Here is a 22,375-nt window from a genome sequence, read left to right on the forward strand (position 1 = left end):
ACCCTAGTAGGCCATCCCTGCACATCCTCAACCTACAGAATCTGGTAAACACTGAACTGTGGTGAGTCATACAGATGCCTCCCACTTGTCACTGGTCTACCTGTGGTCTGTGTCGTGTGACTTCTTATCAGTGGACCACCTCTTCCTATTTCTTTACATATCTGATAGTCTTTTAATTGGTAATAAACACTGCAGATGACACATTACAAGGTTCTGGATTCTGTTACATTCCTTTAAAGGATCTGATTTCTGCTCAAGCCAGAGGCTCCATGGCTGGTAGAGCATCCTCAGATCGCTCAGGCTGTATTTGATGCAATGCTGAGTGGAAGAAGACACACACACACACACACACACACACACACACACACACACACACACTGACTGGGGTTTGCTTCAACCTGTTAGGGTAAGGTGTAGGTGATCCTCTGTTGGAAGATCAGTATGGGAACAGCCCCTCTCCTCTGGCTTTGCGCTCCAGGCCTTCCATGTTCTATCTGCACCTAGCCCTACCAGTACAGAACCCACAGAGAAGCCTTGTGTGGATTCACAGCCCAGTCCCTGAACTTGGCCTCACCAGCTTAAGGAGCTGTCCTAACAAAGACTCCAGCTCCCAAAGACTCCATCACAAAAACATCTCCAGAGAGGACTGGTAAAGAGCTCTGGTGCTGGGAGCAGTCCGCAGCCTGTCAGAACACAGGGCCTTAGGCACCGGGTGATGGTTTACGGCTGTTTATAGCAGCGGAGTTTGTCTAGTATTGCAAGTGAAAGCTTTCTCCTGACTTTAAACATTGCCTACATCCACAAATATCCCAGGCAGCTAAGATGCAAAACTTTGGCTTGAAGGAATTATTACAACAATGTTGTAAAGAGGATATAACAAAGGAAGGCAGTTACTCGACAAACGTTCAGCAAGTCTTACACTAAGGCTTATGAAAAGAGCAGAATTGTTTGGGTTTCAACACGTTTAGCCAGTTGTCTGTGAAAAGGTGAATTTATTGTAAATTCCAGTAACTCTCCTTTGGTGTATTTAAAGGTTAAGAGCATTCTTGGGAGAGCTTTGTTTTCTTGTAACTCAAAATGGTGCTTCTCTTTAAAGATGCCACACTTTCAGCCCCTCTGAGAGGTTCAGAGAGCCCAGGAGCTGTTTGGAAATAATCTCTCCCTGGGAACTGTTAAGATGTAAACACTCACAGCCAGCCGTTGGTCCAGCACATAATTTCCAAGAGTTCAGTAAAACCACACAATCCCCAGCTCCTGAGGGTCAAGGAGAGTGGTGCAAAGCACATCTGGGTCGTGTCATTCGGGAAGCTGAGCGCCAGACATCCAGGCCTTAGAGCTGGTCTGGATCCAGGTGGGACTAGCTTGTTTATAAACCTGTCTGCTGTAGGCAGGATATGCACAGTAGGAAGCAACTGTCCAGAGTCAGGTTTATTGCCTAGGGACAAGGAGGAGTCACCCCACCCAGCTCATAGCCCTCTAGGACCCACCTCCAGGACCCTGCGCCCAGCTCATGGCAGGCCTGCCGCTGCCGGCCTCTGCCAAGAACCTTTGAAGACATAAAAAAACAAGGTAGGCCGGACCTTCAGACTCAGCCACCTGAAGCTCCCCTGTCTTGACTGCATTCAAGCCAAGAGCCCCTGACACTGCCTCTGTATTTCCTGTTCTACTGATGACTCTGAGTCCAGAACCACACTCAGGAAAGGCATTTGTATGAATATGAGGCCAGCTTTGAAGGCCTGTCAACTCCTGCATGGTTCCCAGAGGGGTCTTCCTATGACAGCAGGTCACGAGTGAGACACCAGTGTTGCTTAGGAGAACAGGGAGAAACAGGGGAGAGCCTGACACAGGCGCCCCGCCATAGCTCCTGTACCAGCTGTGCTTTTGGGGACAGGAACAGAAGGACCAGAAAGTCCCCTCTGTCCCTATAGACCTCATGCAAGTTTGAGACCCCAGGTTTTGCCTAGCCTCAGCATCCATTTTGCTGAGATGGACTGTACTCCCAAAGGACTTTCCCTCATGAGGGCTGAGCTGAATTCCAGAAGATGAAGTCGGTGGTGTGCCGTGTAACAGATCCTGACTTGGAGCCCTGCAGTTCCGACCCAAGTAGAGGAGGTTCATCAGGCGCTCTGCACCTTAGAGACTCCAGAATCCACTCAGATGCTGGAGCAGTAATCTGGGGTCAGGTCAGGCACCCTGGCAGAAGAAAACATTTCTAGAGCAGCCAGACACCCCTAGGGCCCCCAGGCTGTCAAATGTGCCTGCAGACTGGAAGCCGGTAATTGCAGAGCTCTTAGGCATGTTAGCGCCTGTTAAACTTCCTACAATTAATTTTCCTGACAGCTTGTTTAAAAGGAGCCGTCTAATGTATTAAAAATACCTGTGTTTGTGGCAGATCAGCCAGGCGGTGCTCACAGAGCTTCTAAAGAAAACCATCAGGGCTGGATGTTCGTGCTTTTAATTGCACTAACCTCAAACAAGTTTGAGAGCGTGCCTGAGATCTGTGGCCACCGTAGTAACCCAGGGCCTGACACCACTGACTCACAATTATGCAAATATATTCTCTTATGACCACAGAGACCAGAGGTGTGTTTCAGGGCCATGTTTCCTCTAGGGGATCAGGAGGTTCCCTCCTCTTCTTCCAGCCATGATGGACTCAAGTGTCCTTCACACATGGCCACATCCCTTTGGTCTTCATTCCATCTATATATCTGCCCTCTAGCAACATTTGTCATGGGATTTTGGACCCACCCTGAACCAGGACAATTGCATCTAAATCTGATTTTATATTTTGCAGAAAAACTTTTCCCAAATAAGGCTGTATTCAGAGGTTGAGAGGTTGAACACACACACAGACACACACACACACACACACGCTGCCACCTTCATGTTATCTCAGTATACCTTAAAAAGAGGCCAGAGACTGGATCCAAGGTCTGGTCTTTCTGGTTCCAGGGCACAGCCAATGCTGCTTCTTGAGCTATGCCTAACAAGTACACTGGGAACTTTGATAACGGGAAGATAAAAACAAACCAGAAGGATCTGAATGCAGCCTCAAAAATGCCCATCCCAGTCCACAGTTGTTGAAGATGTTTCCTAAGGTGTCAGCAAGGTGAGATCTCGAGCCAGGGCAAGGTGGGACACAGGGAGGGCAGGGTGTAATCTCATCTCATACATAGCCTCTGCCTTCAGGGTGACCTCAGGGCTGGAACAGCCCCATTATCTGCTGCTCTGTCCCATTCCATGCTGAGACGTTACTCTTGCTGGATTCCTAGATACGTGCCAGTGAGGTTCCCAGGAGAAGGCAGGCCAGCTCCTCCATTGGCTGCCTCTTCCCCAAATGCTGTATGTATTAACTCCCCACAGCTGCCTCTGGATTCCATCGCTACCCACACTGTGGAAAGGACTCCCCTCAACTTGACCAGCTGCCCTACCTGCCTGGTCACAGACTTTTCTAAGGGGAAAATTGCTTGCTGATTCCAGCAGAATCCTGTCCCATAGTATAGCAATTTCAGGAGCATACTGATCTGGTGATAGCACAGCGTGTTGTCACTGCCGCAGATCCATGGCTTGAGTCTTACCTATTGGCTACTGCTGTCTTGTAACTTGAAGCATGTTCCAGAGAATCCCTGCTAGGGCCCAGGTCCATGAAGGTACCACTATGGGGATACTGAGGGCCAGCAGTGCTGAACATTACTAGGCTCAATTCCTACTGTAAGCATCACCTCAGGATCTGGGGGAGCCCAGAAGGAGCAAGAAATGAGGACCAGCTGTGGTTGGGCTGCTCAGCTTCAGGGTATCCTCAGGCACAGGCTAGAGGGCCAGGCCCTAGGAGGATGTGGCAGAGCAACTGGCCCTGATCAGGAGGCTGGAGGCTCTTCCTTTTACCCACAAATCAAGTTCCGCCTGCCTCCTGGGCCTTGTGACACCTCAAGAGACTCACTGTCCTGTTCCTGTTGTGGAACAAGGCTGCAGCAATGTGTTCTGAGTAACTAAAATAGGCCTGCCCAATTTGCACTCTGGTCTAGGACCTGACCATTGCAGCATTACCCAGCAGAGGATGAGTGGCTGTGATTGACATTGGAACACATTTCAACCCTTCCCACATCCTCCCACTGAGTTCTGATGGCATTCTTCCTTGACCTTTGTAACTAATTCACAAAACAAATGGGCATCCTGGTGGGCCCCTCTGATGCTGGCCAAAATTGTCAGCAGGATTGCCTTGTAGATAGCCAAAACTCAAGCACAGGGCTACATAGCAAGTCTCAAAAATCAAAACAAAACAAAATCTGAGCGCAGGAGGTGGAGGAAATAAAGCTACCTGGAGGCTTACCTTGGAGCCTTGGGTTCTAAGGAGCTTGAAAGGCAGGTTCCTGTTGAGGGAGCTACCAGTAAGCGATGCTCGGGTTCGTTCCTCCTGCCTTAAAAAGGGTCCTGTCAGAGTTGAAAGCAAGGAGGATTGTAGATGTAACCAACCGTCTTATTAAAATAAGAAACAGAACCAATGCAAAGAAGAAAGCCAAGAGATCAGAGCTAAGAGCCTTACCCGTCTGCTGCAGCTAGCCACTTCAGCCAAGAGAGACCTACTTCCTGTCTGTTTATCTTTATATAGTCTTTCTGTTCTGCCTTCTCATTGGTTGTAAACCCAATCACATGACCGCCTCGTCACTGCCTCTTTGTACAGACCTCCAGATCTTCTATGGTTGGTATTGAGATTAAAGGCATGTGTCTCCAATGCTGGCTGTATCCTTGAACACACAGAGATCTACCTAGTTCTGCCTACCAAGTGCTGGAATTAAAGGCGTGCGACATGAACGCCCAGCTCTGCTATAGCTTGCTATTAGCTCTGACCCCCAGGCAACTTTATTTATTAACATACAAATAAAATCACATTTCAGTTCAAATAAAATATCACCATAGAGGACAGACTACTTAAGAAAGAACCTGGGGAGGTGCCCTTGGGACCCAGCTCTGCTCTCCCTGGGCAATGGGCCCTATGCTAGCTGCAGTTTACTCAGGAAGCCTGCTGTCAGGGCACCTGCAGGCCTGCTCCGCCCAGAAGCACCCCAGCTTTCCTCATTACCTTGCTGTTTGTCAGCCAAGAAGGGCCACTCTTCACAAATAGTGGGAAGACAAGGACAAGGCCAGCTCCCTGCTGCCTTTTTTGAGTATGGGACAGACCCTGTAAGATACTTCTAAGCCAGGCTGCGCTTGCCCAGCTTTGAGTGTGGCCCATCAGCACTGGGACTGTTGAACCACAGACACAGTGGTACATGTGTCTGTCCTCCTAGTCGCTCAGGAAACTGGATTCCTTGGGGAACAAGTAGGCTCAAGTATTAGGGTTTAGTGAGGAGTGAATGCTGGAAATAAACAGGGTGCTCCCTGGAACTGTGGGCCTCCTTCCTCAGAGACAAGGCCCAGTCAGCAGACGGGTCTAAATGCCAGCGCCGCTCCTTGTGAAGCTACTGAGCAGTATCTGAGTCTCCAGTCTCAGCATTACAGTGATCATGCACGTTCCCCTCCTTGGCTGCCTCTGTACACCCATCCTAAGGTTCCTACGAGGACGAAGGGTTACGTCAACTGAGGGGTGCTGGAGAGCAGGAAGAGTTTTGGGAGGACACAGGAGTCTGCTCTGAAGGCAAGGAAGCAAATGTTTTAAGGGTACTGACGACCCCAGCATTTGATCTATGACCCAATAAGAGGATTTGAGCAGCTCCAGCTTTATATACCTTCCCTTCCCCAGATGCACATTGGCCCCTGCCTTCTCAGAAGGACCCCAGGCTTCCCTCCTCCCCTGTCATGTGTTTAATGTACTCACAGCCTAAATCCATTCTATCAGATGGACAAACAGAAAGCCCACCATGTGAGTGAGCAAAGCCTCATCTCCAACATACACCAGCCTTGGTCCCAAGAATTCTTCTGTTTTAAAAAATGGAAAGAGCTCATTCCTTGGTGTCCCTTCCTCAGAACTGTGGATTTTTGGTGCAAATGAACTGTGGTGGTCTCATTTTTTTTTTAAGATTTATTTATTACGTATACAGTGTTCTGCCTGCATGCCAGAAGAGGGAGCCAAATCTCATTTCAGATGGTTGTGAGCCACCATGTGGTTGCTGGGAATTGAACTCAGGACCTCTGGGAGAGCAGCCAGTGCTCTTAACCTCTGAGCCATCTCTCCATCCCTGTGGTGGTCTCATTGCCTGTCCATTCAGAGTTGCTGCCACAAGCTCTGGTCAAGTGCTTTGTGGAAGACAGCACATGCTCAACCTGAGCATGCCTCTGTGTCTTGCTCAAAAAGAGGAAGAAGGGGTGAAAGGAACGCTATGCCACTGCTGGGGCTGGTCCCAGGGAGCTGGAGTTCTACCAAGCAGATCTGGGGGCAGTTGAAGTGGAGTTGAATCTACCAGGTCACCTGGGCAGTATGGTCACGTGCCACCTGCACCCAGAACCAGCCTTCAGTGGTCCTTAGTCAGGGCAAAGGGTCTTTAGGAGACACTGAGACAGTCAGGTGGATTTATTTTGAAGCAATCATAGCTGCCCAGTTAGTAGGGGACCCCTCCAAGACCTCCTTGGCCCACCCCAAGTCTTCTAACTAGATCCAGAGAGAGACATACACAAAAGTGAGAGATGAGTGTCAGGGCCTTGTCCAGACCCAGGAGGAAGTCCACTCTGAGTTGCCTGTTGTTCCTGAATACACACACAGTTTAACTGTCCCTTCCCTGGCCTGTTATCTGGTCACTGTGACCAGCCTTTCTGCTGTGGCCCTGAAGGGACTGCCATTTCTGAAGTAGCTGGTTCCAATGAGGAAGGCTGGGAAAGAGACCAAAATGGATACACAGGAACTGAGGTGTCCAGCCCTTGAGGAGAGATGAAACACGGGAAATACAGGGAGCTAGGGGCTCCTTTTGCTTGAGGGGAGATACCTCAGAAGCACACATTACTGAGGGCAGTCTCAGGTGGAAGGATCTCCAGTTGAGCTAAGAGCCTGACCACAAGGGAGTTTCACAAAACAGGGACCTTGTAAAATGCACGCAGGCCCTAAGACGTCTGCAGAGCAGCAACCAAACAACCCCACAAACCAAATCCCGGCACATACTACTCACAGGACAGAGAACACTTGGAGTGCTCATCACTGCTGGAAGAATCCAAAAGGGCTCAGGTGGGAAACTAAGGGGTTGGGAGTTACGACTTTTTAAAATTATTTTATGTGTAGGTGTTTGGGTGCGTTTATGTCAGTACATCACATGCATGTGTGCCTGAGGAGGCCTGAGAAGGGTGTTAGGTCCCTGGGAACTGCAGTTGCAGATGGCTGTAAAACACTGTATGGGTGCCGGGAATAGAACCTGGGTCCTCTGGAAAAGCAGCCGGTACTCTTAACCACTGAGCTGAGCGTCTCTCTAGCCTTAGGAGCTACAACTGTTAATGGACACTTTTTAGAGCAGTTTTGTAATTTGTTTGTTTGAGACAATGTCTTATTATGACCCCACACACCCATACACACACACACACACACACACACACACACACACACACACACACACACACACCTGTTAGTTTCCTCTGTTGGAAAGATCTTGCATTGTGAGGTACATTGTCACAATTTACAAGTGTTGACAAATTAGTCAGAATTGACAGCGCATACTGGGACTCCTCCTTAGTACTTAACAGTCTGTGGCTCTGGATAGACGCATGGTACCCCATCAAGGATAACAGCTATACGGCCCCACAGTGCTCTGGGCTCCATCTGTTCACCATCCCCACCCCAGCTCTGGCCAACCCTTTTTATTTTTTATTTTTTAAACCAACTCCTTATTTCCTTTCCCAGAAGGTCATACAGCTGGAGTCAAGTCACTCTTTCAGGCCAGTCCCTTTCCTTTGCTAATACTCATTCAAGGCTCCTTCAAGTCTTTTCCTGGCCTGGAAGCTCATTTCTTTGTATCTCTGAATTAGATGTCATATTGTTCCGTTAATGAAGAACATCTCAGTCGCAATTATGACTAAAGCTTCTACCAACATATCTGTGCAGGTTTTTGTGTGAATACAAGCTTTCAGCTCCTTTGGGTAAAAAAACCGAAGAATGCAATCATGGACGCTTACGTTATGAATACGTTAGTTGTACGAGACACTGCATCCGTCTCCCACAGCAGCTGCCCTCTTTCACCTTCCCCCAGCACTGATGAACACTCCAGGTGCTCTTCATCGGGATTTGAGGTTGTTTTAGGACGTTCCTGTTTTATTCCATTGCTGTATCAGTTACTTTTTCCCATTGCTGTGACCAAATTCCTGACCAAAAGCAATTGTTTGTTTGTTTGTTTGTTTTCGAGACAAGGTTTCTCTGTGTAGCTTTGCACCTTTCCTGGAACTCGCTCTGGAGACCAGGCTGGCCTCGAGCTCACAGAGATCCGCCTGCCTCTGCCTCCCGAGTGCTGGGATTAAAGGCGTGTGCCACCACCGCCCTGCGACCAAAAGCAATTTAATGGAGGAGGGTTTATTTTGTTCATGGTTTGAGGGTCTGGCCCGTCACCGTGAGCGAGGCACAGCAGTGAGAGTGACTGCTGTAGATTCAGTGGCCGGAATGTAAGGCAGCTGGTTACACTGTACGGCAGTCAAGAAGGAGAAAGCTTATCTGCTGATACTCAGACTGCTTCTTTTTTCCCCTCTTTTATTCAGCCCAGCACTCTAGACCCTGAGAAGTGCCCTCCACATTTCTTTGCTCCGTTAAACCTCTCTAGAAACACTCACAGACATGACCACAGATGTGTCTCTCCAGTGTTCAAACCCAGTGAGTTGAGCTAATAATCAAGGCCTTGAGTCCTGTAAGGTGTAGCACACAGCACCACTTCACACAAATTTTTGTCCATGTGGGTTTTCTTACTTGAGGTTCCTGATTAGACTTCTGCCCTTTTTTGTGTGCGTGCTTTCTTATTTATTTTTAAGAGTTTTGTATATTTTGAATCAGCCTATCATATGTGTCTTTTGCAAATACTGCCTTCCAGGTTTCTTCTTAATTAATCTTTATTTTGGTTTTCTGAGACAGGGTCTTACGATATAGCTAGTGCTGGCCTCCTGCTTGCCATCCTCCTGCCTCAGGCTTTTGATGCTGATATTACAGGTGTTACAATATCATGCTGTCTTTTAACAGCACTGTTAATTTTAATAAGGCCCAATTTATTGGTTTTTCTTTCGTGGAACATCCTTCTGTTTAAAAATCCAGCTGGTTGTGGTGACTTCTGCGTGTAATCCCAGCATTTGGGATGAAGAGGCAGAAGGATTGTGAACTCAGAGTCATATGAGGCTACATGAGACCCTGTCTTAAGAAAACTTAATAAATATTCATTACTAAACACAGGGCTAGTCAACTTTTCTCCTGCTTTATTTTCCTGAACTTTATATTTAGATCTGCGATCAGTTTTGATTAGTTTTTGGAAGGTCTAGATCCTGCCCTTTCACAGATGGTTGTCCAGGGGTGACCTGCCCTCTACATACTGCCTTGGCCAGAGAGCCAAGGTCCTGTGTGGGTCAGTTTCTGGGCTCTCTGTTCCCATCTGATGGTTGACCACACCATCTTGACTATGTAGTTTTGTTGGCAGTCTTGGACCTGGTGGTGTCAATATGAGTGTATGCCGAGTGTCCATAGATCTTCAGAGGTGAGAAGAGAATGTCAGATCCCCTGGAGCTGGTGTTATGATAGGTGGTGAGAACTGAACTCAGGTCTTCTTCAAGAGCAGCAAGCACTCTTAACCACTGCACCATCACTCCAATCTGTGGTGGTATTTTACTTGTACTGAAATGTGATTTTAATTGTATGTTAATAAATAAAGTTGTCTGGGGGTCAGAGCTATTGGAGCCATAGCAAGTGCGTGGCGGCGGTGGCGCATGCCTTTAAGGACCTGGAGGGCGGTACATACAGGCAGTGACGAGGCAGTCACATGTTTGGGTTTACAACCAATGAGAAGGTAGAACAGAAAGACTATAAAGACATACACACACAGGAAGTAGGTCCTTTTTCGGAGAGCTCTCTTGGCTGAAGAGGATCCCTGAATCAGGAAGGGTGAGGCTCTTAGCTCTGACCTCTTGACTTTCTTCTCTGAATCGGCTCTGTGTTTCTTATTTAATAAGACCGTTGGTTACATCTACACCAATCCCTTCATCTTTTTAAAAATTAAGCCGTTTTTATTTGGAACAGGCTGGTGATGCTCGGGATAGCAAGGCAAGTGCTCTGCCACGACCTATGCCCAGTCCATATCTCACTTATTGTGTTATTATAAATAGTATTTTATTTTTAAAGTTTTTGCATTAATTACTTAGTTCAAAAATATAGTATTATGGAGCTGGGCAAATGGCTCAGTGTTTAAGAGTTTATACTGCTTTGGCAGAGGACCCAAGTTTAGTTCCCAGAACCCACATTGGGTAGCTCACAACGGTCTGTAATTCCAGGTCCATGAGATCCAATGCCTCTTCTGGCCTACACACACACACACACACACACACACACACACACACAGAGAGAGAGAGAGAGAGAGAGAGACAGACAGACAGACAGACATGCACACATACACACACACAAATATTAAACAAATATTTAAAAACAGACACAGTATTATATTTTTTATTTCAATTGTTCATTGTTGGTATATAAGAAAGCAATTGAATTTTGTTTATTAACCTTTTATCTTATTTTCCTATAATCATACTAGTTCCAAGAATGTCTGTTTTTGCTATTTTCTACATAGATAGCTATCTACACACAAAGATCTCTCTTTCTTCCCAATGCACATGCCTTCTTTCCCCTTTCTTGGGTCTTATCTTATTGGCTAGGGTTTATTGTACAAGGTTAAGTTGGCATGGTGCTGGGCAAACCTTGTTCCTCGTCTTAGTGGAGTTGGAATCTCACCAGCAGTAACATTATCTGTGGGCTTTTGTTATTCACCATGTTGAGGAAGACCTCCATTTCTAGCTTGCTAAGAGTTCAGTCATGAATGAGTTTTGGATTTTGTCAAAAGCTATCTTTGCATATATTGATGTGATTGTGTGGAGTGCAATCAAGTGAACCCTTGTAGCCCTCACACAGAGTTCCAGAAGAGACACTACCAGCGGTAGATTAATCTCAGGGGTTCACTAATAAATCTATGTACACAAAACTCTTTAGTCCATACACTTTACTCTTCTGAGTCAGTTCTCTCTCTACACAGCTTCTTTTCTGCTGTCATAATTAGCTTCTTTCTTGCCTGATTCTTTCTACCTCTTTCTGCTGTTCCCTCTAAATGCTATCTTAATTCTTTCATCTTAGTTCTGCTCCATCTTGGTCTTTCTCATCTCGTTCTTACCCACCTAGTTCTTTCCCCTCTGGCTCTTCCTCATCTTCCATCTCATCCTTCTAGTTCTCGTCCTATCTAGTCCTTCAAGTCTCTGAGGTTTACAGTTATATACCCATGCAATAGCAATGCTCTGGCTAAGGCAAGGTCACCAGGTTTGAATTCTTACAGGGTCATAAAGGCAGATAAGAGTTTTCCTCAGGCAGTAACTGTCAGGCTTTCTTTTACAACCCAAAAGGGGAGTGGTTAAGGGAGGAGGTCAACTAAGAGCTAAAATTGGTTAATATGTCAGAAAAAGGGAATTTATGTGCTCAAACTACATTCCTAGAAGTAATTAGGTAAAATGTTAGGAGTCTATAATGTTAGTATAAATACCTCTAAGCTTATATAAGAAAGGGGATCTGAGATTAATTTGCACAAAAAACAAAGCTATGCACTTAACATTCGCCTATCTCCATAAGGGTGTCTACCTTAATTCAGGAGACTCAGTGGTTGGTCTGAAATGCTTTATCCTGTCTGCCCTTTGGCTTTGGATGCTAGAGAAGTATATCATATAAAATACATTGTTAGAAGTTCTTGGGGAAGGTATGAGAGCACACAAGAAATTAAAAGTCAAACAACATCAAATACTCTTTGAGATTTGGGTTCCTCTGGAAGAATTCCTTGATTCTTCCAGGTATAGCTTTACCCTATACAGCTGAATCCCTACTTCATATTCCTGTGGCTCATAGCAGTCATAGTGTATAATTCTTGCTATGCTGTTTGGGTCTGTTTTGTGCTTGTCTTGGTCAGGGTTACTATTGCTGTGATGAAATAAAACACCATGACCAAAGCATTGGGGAGGGAAGAGGGAGGGTTTTTTGGCTTACTGTTCCACATCACAGTTCATCATCAAAGAAAGTCAGGGCAGGAATTCAAGTATAGTGGGAACATGGAGACAGGAGCTGATGCAGAGGCCTTGAGGGAGGACTGCTTACTGGATTGCTCAACTTGCTTTCTTATAGAACCCCCTGCCCAGGGGTGGTCCCACCCACAAAGGGCTGGGCCCTCCCCCATCAATCACTGATTAAGAAAATGCCTACAGGCTTGACCCAGCCCAATTCTATGGACGCATTTTCTCAGTTGAGGCTCCCTCCTTTCCAATGACTCTAGCTTGGATCAGGTTAACATAAACTATCCGGGACAATGCTTTTATAACAAACTACCAGACTGGGCACTTTACAGTGAACAGGATTCTATTGGCTTCATGGTTCTGAAGACTGAGAGATCAATATCAAGGGGCCTTCTTTGCTTGTTTTTGTTTTGAGACAGGATCTCTCTGTGTAGCCCTGGCCGTCCTGGAACTCACTCTGTAGACCAGGCTGACCTCAATTCACAGAGATCTGCCTGCCTCATCCTCCCAAATGCTGGGATCAAAGGTGTGTGCCACCATGCCTGGCTTGGTGATGGCCTTCTTGTGCTTGTAATGCGGCAGAAGGCATCACAGGGTAGAAGAGCACCTAAGAGGAGGGCAAGAGGACCAGACTTGCTTTTGTAGCAAACTTGCTTCAGGATAATGAAATTAATGTGTATGTGAGGGCTCTTCTCAAGACCTAAACCCTCCCACTGGGTCCCACCTCTCAACCCTGTTGCATTAAAGATTAAGTTTCTGTGGTGGTTTGAAAGAAAATGGCCCCCAAAGGGAGTGGCACTTAATAGAGAGATGGTCTTGTTAGAGTAGGTGTGGTCTTGTTGGAGGAAGTGTGTCACTGTGGAGGTGGGCTTTTAGGTCTCATATATGCTCAAGATACTGCCCAGTGTTTCAATGCACTTCCTGTTGCCTGCAAGATGCACAGCTCTCAGCTACCTCGCGAGCACCATGTCTGCCTTCACACAGTCATATCCCACCGTGATGATAATGGACTGAACCTCTGAAACTGTAAGTCACCACCTCAATTAAATGTTTTCCTTATAAGAGTTGCCATGGTTATGGTGTCTCTTCATAGCAATAGAAACCTTAAGACAGTTTCCAACACATAGACTTTGAGGAGCACATTCAAACCATCACATATGTGTTGCTGTGTTTAATTAACTAGTATTTTCCTAAGGTTTTTTTGCATTTGTGTTCCTAAGAGATGATGGTCTACATTTGTCATTTTTTTGTGATTGGTTCTGGGGTAATGCTGGCCTCACTGAGTGAGCTTAAGATCTCCCTACACATCTATCTTCTCAGAGAGACTAGAGAGAGTTGTATCACTTTTATGTGTTTGGCAGGATTCACCAACAAGCCATTTGGGCCTGGTACTTTCTGTTTTAGAAGGTTATTCAATATCTATTAGATTTCTTTAATAAAGACTGTTCCCATTGTCTGTCTCTTCTTTGGGAGTTTTGGTGGATTCTGTACCTGCCTGTTTCATCTAAGCCAGGCATCTTCAATTTGTGGCCTCCAGGCCACGTGCATTTCAGGATAGCCCAGTCCTGAGTGTTGGGGCAGTTGACAGGTTTCAGGTTCTGAAATACTCTTTGATCAGAAACCATCATGGGAATCAATGAGTCTTGTCACCCCAAGCAGGCTGTGGTCTGAATAACAGGAAAAGAGAGCGTGTGTGTGTGTGTGTGTGTGTGTGTGTGTGTGTGTGTGTGTGTGTGTGTGTGTGTGAATATTCATGTAAACATTGGACTTGCAAATTGAAGCAATTTAAATGTCATGAGCACCTGTGGCCGTTTTGGAGAAGATCTGTCAGAGAAAATGCATCAGGAATACAACCACAGCAGGAGGAGTGTCCTCCAGCCCTCTGCACAGCCACCAGGCTGTCCTCGCCATCACAGCCCCAGGAGGGGGAGAATTAGTGCTAACCTGGTGAGTCCAAAGTTGTGATGGTATGATTCCCTCCAAAGCAGCTGTCTGAGACCACTTGCATCTTGGGGACAGCTGTGTTTCCCTTAGCAGGTGACTTCTTCAGGTGGATCCTAGCCCAGTCTTCTCATTCCTGGTTCAAAAAAAGTTCTAGAAAGCTCCTCGACTGTGACTCACCTGCAGCTCAGGGTGAGTTCCAGTGGCAGAAAGAAGCCGGGCAGGGATGAAGACAGGGTAGCTCTTTCTTGTCACCACTCCTTTTGGTTTTAAAAAGCAAGGTGTTTTGTTTTGTTTTTCCTCTCTCAGTTGTTTGTTTTTGTTTTTAAGTAGTTTCTCGTAGAACCCAGACTGGCTTCAAACTGCTGCCTCTACTTCTCAAGTGCTAGGATTATAGGCATATACCATCACATCTAGCTTTGGTCCCTACAATTGACTGGGGTCTCACTATGACCAGACTGAAGATTCTGAGCTGGGTAATGGGATTATATCACTAGCAATCCATGGAGGCTGCTTAATGATCGAAGGAATTTATTTGATGGTTAACTCACAAGACATAAATAAAGGAATTTGTTGCAGGATCCTGAAAGGGTGAGGCACAGTCCAATGCGTGGTTCTCTGGCAAGCTCTGCCCTGGTCCGTACCAGCATCCAAAACCATGAGGTAGAGAAAAGAGAGCACATACGTGCATCCCAGGTCTTAAGGGTCCCCCAGGGGCCACACCCCAGGGGCATGTACCTCAAGGTCATAGGCAGGCGTGACAGCTACCTGCTACCTTACTAGGGGTGGTGCTTCAGGGCATGGCTCAAACAGCCACCCACTACATCTCCCCTTTTGTCTAAATAAGAAAGTTCTAACCTAACAGCTGGGTGAGCAGAGTTCCTGTGACAAGCAATTACTGCAAGGATTAATTGTGCTGAGTGCATAATTACTATACCCCTCAGCTAACACCTCACACAGTGGAAGATAGTTCTGAGCTCAAGTCAACCGAGAGGCTGAGGGTTCTATTGACCATCTTTGCTTTCCAGTTGAGGAAGAGTGAAGGTATGTGAGGAAGAGAAGCACAGTGGTGGGTACTTGGGACCTGCTCTCTGATCAGCTTGTGTGCCTAGTCTCCAGGCTCCTCTCCCATCAAGCCCTGAGGCTTGGCTTAGCTTTACTACATGCCACTTCTGAGGTTTGGTCAGGAAGAACTCAACAGGTAAGGAGAGAAACTCCAGTGAGATTTTGTAGAGCCTTTCCAGAGTGTGAGTCCTGTTCCTACCCAGTGAAATCTTGGGGCAGCTGGCTAGGCTTGGACAAGCTCTGCTGATGGGGCCTTGCAGGGAGAGAAAGAGAGAGAGAGAGCCTGTTTCTGAAAGGTACATCATCCCTCCTTACCCAGTACATGTGATTTGTAAGTGGTTTAAGATGAATGTCCCATCCTTGGCTTTGTTCAGAGTCATGTATCCTAGGAGTGACATGTGAGCCCAGGACCTCACATGACCAGAAGTGAGTCAAGGATACTCCATAGGAAAGGCAGGAAGATGATATGCTGCCCAATGGGGATGTAGGGTGAACACCTTAAAATTTCCCTTCAAGTCTTCCCAGAAGAACAGATAACTGCCCTGCCCATGGCTACATTCAGATGCCCTCTTTAGGAAGGGTACACAGCTTTTAAAGCATCAGTAAGAAAGGGAGCATAGAGTGTACAATACTTCACTAACACTTTCACATTTTGAAATGATATTTTAGATATAATGCATTAAATACAATTTTATTAAAATTATCTACAACCAGCCATGGTAGCACATGTTTATAATCCCAACACTCAAGAGACAGAGGTAGGAAGATCAACAGTTAAAGCCATCCTGGGCTACATAGCAAAAGCCTATTTCAACAAAGCAAAACAAAACAAATTATTTCATGAGTGTGTGTGTAGTTGGACTTTCCTTTGGACCGCCAGCTCACTAAAAACGACACAGAGATTTATTATTAATTATAAAAGCTCAGCCTATAACTTAGGCTGGTTCCTAACTCATTCTTCTAACTTAAATTAACCCATATCTTTTAATCTACATTCTGTTACGTGGTTCTGTTACCTTTACTCTGTGCTGCCCATCCTGCTTCCTCCACATCTGGTTGGTGACTCGGCCTTTCTTCTTCCCAGAGCTCTCTCTGTCCAGAAGTCTCTGCTATACCTCCTGTTTAGCTATTGGCCATTTAGCTTTTTATTCAATCACAGTGACACATCTTCACACAATGTAAAGGAATATTCCACAACCTCTGTGTGTGTGTGTGTGTGTGTGTGTGTGTGTGTGTGTGTGTGTACCAGCCACCTCTAGTGTCATTCCTCAGGTGCCATCCACATTGTTTTGATACATGGTCTCTTATTCATTTAAAACTCACCTGTTGGCAAGGTGATTGGCCTCAGGGATCTTCCTGCCTCCACCTCTCCAGTGCTGAAATTGCTAGTGTGCTCCACCACATTGGAATTCTTTGTTTAAACAGGGTCCTAACACCAATCTCACATCCTCATGCTTACAAGGAAAGCATTTTATCAACTGAGCCTTCTCCCCAGGGTAGAACTACCTTTAAAATATGGCTGCTTTTCCTTATAGCCTGGTTCCTGTTTCTCCCCACCCCAGGACAGGGGCACTTTGTAGACTTTCCTGTGTACCTGGGGACGTCCAGAGCCTGTCCCACCCACTCAGGGCAGGATGTCCTCTTCTGAGGACTCCTTACTAGCTCTGGAGAACCCAGTGTTGGGTAAAACTAACAGGCTTTGTCCTCAGCCAGTCTTGGGAAAGGACAGGCAGTAATAGCACAAACTGCCTGCTGTCGTGAACACTGTATATAGACGACAGAAGACCAAGACCAGCTCCAATCCTTCTTGCTGAGCAGTGCCAGATCCTGATGGGGTTAACAGGTGCTCCATTCTTGTGGGTCCTAAAGACCCAGCAGCATCAACACTCAGAGGAGGCTGTACTAGAAGGTCAGTCTGTTCCCACATTGACTTCCAAACAGACCTGGCACCCTGGGCAGCTCCATTCACAACTACGCAAATCCCCAAACTCAGTGATTGCAGAGGAGGTAGGAACCAGGATGAAACCCCCAGCAGGAAGGATGAATGCCTATTTGCCTCAAAGCCTGGTGGCATTTGAGTGAGACTGCTTCTGTACAAAAGCAAATAAAAAAAAAAAAATCCTCAGTGTTCAGCCTGGAAACAGTCTAACAAATGAACCATTACGTCTTTGTGACAAAGTCCTTATTGGAAGGAAGATGAGATTTCTTTTGAAGTGGGGTGAAGGATTCAGAGTAAAGTGATCTCAGTCCAAGGAACACACCTTCCTTCGCCCCCTCCTTTTAGGGTTCCTCCTCTATGCCCATCCTGAGGGGCAACAGGGTACAACCCCCATCCTGTTGTTTCCCTGCTACAGGTAGATAATGTAAGGTTATGGTACTTGCCATAGACAGTAAAAGAGGCACCAGGTTACATCATCAAAAGGGACGATTGGCTCAGGGCTGGAGAACGGCCCTCACACCCTCACCCAAAGCCCAGTGGTGAAGGATGCAAGATCATCATTGTGAGCTGAGGTTTTCTCCCAAGGGGTTTGGTCTGGATTCTGTATCCATCCACCACCCACTGACCACTGCCCTATTTACAGGCAGGTGTTTCCCTACTCAATCTGCTGCTCTGCATCCTTCAATGGAAACCACTGTGTGGTGACTGAAGGCCACTGCTGGCTCTGTGGAAGGTTTGCTCTCTAGCTCATCCCTGCAATAATGGGCCAGGGACAGGTGCTGAGACCTGCGGAGGCAATGGGCCCTAAGGGCTGCCCTGAGGTGCTCAGCCCAAGTGGAGGCAGGCAGGTGGGGCAGCCAAGCTTGTTCCTGGCCCAGGTCTGCATGACTATACTTGGCATTAGGGAGACCTTGAGACCTGAGAGGCAGCCCTCCCTGAATTCCTGAACACATGGAAAGATGTTAGCCATACTGTCTCTCCTGCCTCAACAGGGAACCCAAGTAGGTACTGAATCTCCTGATGGGCAACAAAGGCAGAGAGCTGGGAGAAGAGTAGAAAAGAAGGGAGGTCCAGCCACTGGAGACTCGGTCTCACCCTGAGAATCCCTGCATCTGGTTGTAGGGCCCTGGCATTCGGCTCCAGGTAACAATCTAAAACCTTTACCAGAGGGGCATGGACCCACAACCACACTAGATAGGCACTGATCACACATCTTCCCCAGGATCATGGTGGGGGTTCCAGGCCCTAGGACCTCACAACATCTGGCACCCCTTTTACATCTTCAAGTGCTTTCAGAGTTCTGGATGGCCAACAGCTGCATAGGGAACTAAAGCAGAATCCACCAGTTACAGTGTGCACTCATGTGTGCATGCACACGTACAGATACGTACAGAGACACATGTATAAGCAGACCTGATACACATGGGCACAGGCACATCTGAAACACAGACACATGCACATTTGCACACACACAGACACAAGCACACAGATGTACACACAGATACATGCTCATGCCAATGTAGCTGAGCAAGCACTTGCTGATTGCTGGTGCATGTGGGAAAGCATCATGGGAGCAGTCCGCTCTTAGACCCACAGGGAGCAGAGAACACTGTCTTATGTTGGCCCAGTACCCCAGGGTCACTTTGCCTGATTCTACCCAAGTATGAACAGCAGCAAAAAAGCAGTTCTTCTCTACCAAGGCTTAAGGAGCAGTTGCCAGGTCCCCAGCAGAACCTGGGGGTTGGGTCCAGTGATAAAGCCCTCTCTGCAAGAAACAGATGTGAAAAGAAGACATGCTTTGCTCTCTGAGCTCCGCAGAAGCCCCAGTGTGATCACGTGGTGCACTGACTTGCCAAACCCAGTCCTAATCCTCAGGCTGATGAGAAGGACCCTGCCCTCCCCTTGAGTCCCCTCTTCCCTTCTTTTTTTTTTTTCTGGTTTTTCGAGACAGGGTTTCTCTGTGTAGCTTTGCGCCTTTCCTGGAACTCATTCTGTATTCCAGGCTGGCCTCAAACTCACAGAGATCCACCTGGCTCTGCCTCCCCGAGTGCTGGGATTAAAGGCGTGCGCCACCACCGCCCGGCCCCTCTTCCCTTCTTATTACTGGAAATTTTAGGAAGTCCTGCTAGAGTTGCCACATGTCACTGGGGAAGTGGGGAAGAGGGTGTCCCATCTTGGGGTTATTAGTGTCAACAATAAAAGAATTTAAGAATGGACTCAAACACTTGAGGATAATTTTATTAACATTTAAAAGAAAAACTCTAGGACAGAAAAGGTATAAATCTTAGCAAAGGAGGGAGAAGAGAGAACACTATGCCTTTTTTACTTAGGCAAGAAGGTTTGGCAAGCAGGCAGCCATATGGCAGACAGGGTGGATGGCAAAGGGATGGATGGCTTTAGAGAAAGAATGAAGCCCAAAGTACCAAAGGAGGTGTATTTAGGCTCTGACCAGTGTTCAAAAAAAGAGGCAGAAGGATTCAGGACTCAGAAGGCTGAAGGATCTAAAGGCCCTGATGATGGTTCTGGGGCCATTGCACAGATGGTGGGAGGGAATTCTGGAAAGGAAAAGTACGTTATTTCACTAAAGGAATAAATGTTCCTCCCATCTCTTTAGCAAAGCCTCAGGTGAATCTGCCTTCCAGAGGGGTCTTCCCTTAGCCAGGCAGTTGACCTGCCCAACTAGAATAACCATTAGGAGAAGAGACAATGGTATGTCTCCACCCAGAGGAAGATTCATTCTTTTGTCTAGGAGGCAGCAGCTTTCCCCTTAATGAGCCTTCAACACTACTGTAATGCTCCTTTCAGCCCTTAGAGCTAGGGTTTGTTCCTGGTTTTTGTTTTTGAACAGAGAGAAACTAGAAGGGATGTAAGGAAAGCCAAGGCCATTTCCTCATGAGTTTGAGTTCCTGGTCGTGAGACTCAGCTGGCCTCTCAAAGATCACACTGTTCAGTCATCTTGATGGCTGAGACCTTCAGGACCCAGGAGATCCTGATATTTGCAGTGTGTCTGTGTATGTGTGTCCCTGTGCCTCTGTGCCTCTGTCCGCAGTCTTTCCCTGTGTGCTTGAGAGGCCGTGCACACACGCAGCTTCCAGAACACAGAGCCACTGCGCTGATGTGACCGAGCAAGCAAGATGCCAGCGGTGTGTATAGCAGTGTGTATAGCTGGGGACAAAGCCACATAAAAGACCCGACTTGCTTGAGTCTCAGAGAAATGGTCATATGGATCTTCTCCCTCCTACTGACAGCTGACCTTCACTCCATTTCAATCACGAGAACTTGCCATCAACACTCAGCCCAGCCTTGCTGTGGATTTTCTCCTGGTCCGGGAGAATTTACAGACCAAGGCCTGAGTGCCTTGAAGTGGCCATTTCAAAGCCATCAAAGGAAACTCATCTAGCCTGCAGGAACAAGATTAGCAGGGCAGAGACTGCTGCCCCAAGGAGCCTGGCTGGACGGCTGGATGCAGTCCATGCATTCCAATGCCTGGAATAAGGCTTCCTGCTGCTGTAATTAGCATACAGGTCAATGGCAGAGCCGAGCAGCAGCAGCAGCAGCAGCAGCAGCAGCATGGAGAATAGACCACTGACTCAGCCTGTCCAGGGGGTGCAGCATCCACCTTCCAACTAAATAAAAACAAGGAACCACCCCTTCCTCCTCTCCCCAAGGCCTCCTGCCCCCTTCCTTCCCGTCCTGCCTTTCTCGCTTCTCCTCCTCTTCCCTTCCCCCTTCTCTTCCTCTCCTCCTCCTCCTTCTCTTATGTGCCCCGGCAAATTGTGCTTGTCTGAGGTGGGCGGGGAGGAGTGTGGGAGAAGGCCCTAGTGCAAATGCTTACTCCGAATGCTACTGGAATGAAACAAATCTCATTCCATATACACCTTGAGCATGCCTGACAAGGTGTCCTAGTGAGGGTGACTGACAGCCCATGACATTCAACAGAATGTGAATCAGGATGCCAAGTGCCTGCAGAAAGATGGATTTGTTCAGTGACACAGGAACAGGTTCTGCAGGGACGTTTCTGAGGGAACGAAGCCCCAGTTGTCCAGGAAAGGTGTCCAGCCACTGTCAATGGAGACACATTTGGGGAGATTCATGTAACTGGAGTAAATTCACCTTTCATCATACTGTGTGCACAATGGCAGGGGAGCTACCTTCAGAGGCTGTGGAACAGAAGGGCAATGCCTAGCTCGGCAGCAGCAGCCTAGATTAAGCCATGAAAGAGTTCTTACCTCTGCCAAGTATAGCCCATTCTTAGGGTTGTTTTAAACCATTTTGGATGTGAAGTAAAAGAGCCTAGGAGATGGTTTCTCACCTCAGAGTCCCTATGAATAGGACAGGTCATCAGCCGTGCACGCCATCAGCCTAGGCCCATTGGCTATCCTAGAACTGGAAACCACAGCCAAAGGTTTATGGTGGGGAGGACAGAGGACAGTGGCAGATGGTGTTCAGCTGCCTCTCGGTGGCATCTCGCTTCTCACACTCAAACACATGTTTTGGTTCCTCCTCTTGCTCCTTCTATACACCCGGCACTGGTGTGGGAATACAGTCCCAATGGTTATGTCAGTCCCCATTCTTCTCAAATGGACTGTGACATGACCATCACTCAGTGTGTGTTCCATGCCTGTAAGCATGGGTCTTTCAGGTAGGAGTCAGCAAGCCGAGACCCTGATCGACTGCTGAAAGTGAAGTTTTATTGGCACATGGCCCAGTGTTCATTCACATGCTTGTGGATAGTTTGGGCTGTGATAGCCACGCTGAGCAGTTGTGACAGAGATCATCTGGCCCACAAAGCAAGATCACTCACTCTGGCCCTTTACAGCAGGTATCTGTGGACTCCTGCTCCAGGACAGAGGACGGGGAGGAAGGACCTCAGGGCAGAATTCAAATGGTTTCCACTGTCAGGTTATGGACAAAGATGACCCATCTCACCTTAGCTCAGTCAGGCTTCTTTGCTTTGTGGGCACAGTGGCAGGGCCCACAATGGTCATTGTGGGGCTTCTTACTCTCTCTCAGCAAGGACCCAAGCCGTGACAGAACTGGAAAAGTCAGTGCAATGCAACCCTGCCTGAGAGCTTGGGTTGTGGAGTCTTGGCTCTGCAAGTACTCAGCAAAGCTCCTGTGCCGTGTCCGGCACTGGGCCCTTGCTGAGAGTGAGAGTAAGAAGCCCTTTCAGGTGCCTCACCACATTACCCTATCATCAGGTCCAGCCATAGCCCTGGCCCCTCTCCA

At 47.4% G+C, this 22,375-nt stretch overlaps 1 protein-coding gene and 1 long non-coding RNA gene across 2 annotated transcripts in view; one reads left to right on the forward strand and one right to left on the reverse strand.

Moving 5' to 3' along the window:
* Window positions 1-5,823, reverse strand: part of LOC128101686 (uncharacterized) — a 26,631-nt gene extending 20,808 nt beyond the window's left edge. Inside the window, exon 1 of the long non-coding RNA XR_008215165.1 lies at window positions 4,331-5,823. This is a non-coding gene — a long non-coding RNA (uncharacterized LOC128101686). The remainder of the gene's footprint in view (window positions 1-4,330) is intronic.
* The window catches only part of Ntsr1 (neurotensin receptor 1), a 44,735-nt gene that overhangs the window by 6,879 nt on the left and 15,481 nt on the right, over window positions 1-22,375 (forward strand). The window lies entirely within an intron of this gene.

The sequence above is a fragment of the Peromyscus californicus genome, unplaced genomic scaffold, assembly GCF_007827085.1.
Source record: "Peromyscus californicus insignis strain IS unplaced genomic scaffold, ASM782708v3 Scaffold_7__1_contigs__length_154581171, whole genome shotgun sequence".
Taxonomy (NCBI): Eukaryota; Metazoa; Chordata; class Mammalia; order Rodentia; family Cricetidae; genus Peromyscus; species Peromyscus californicus.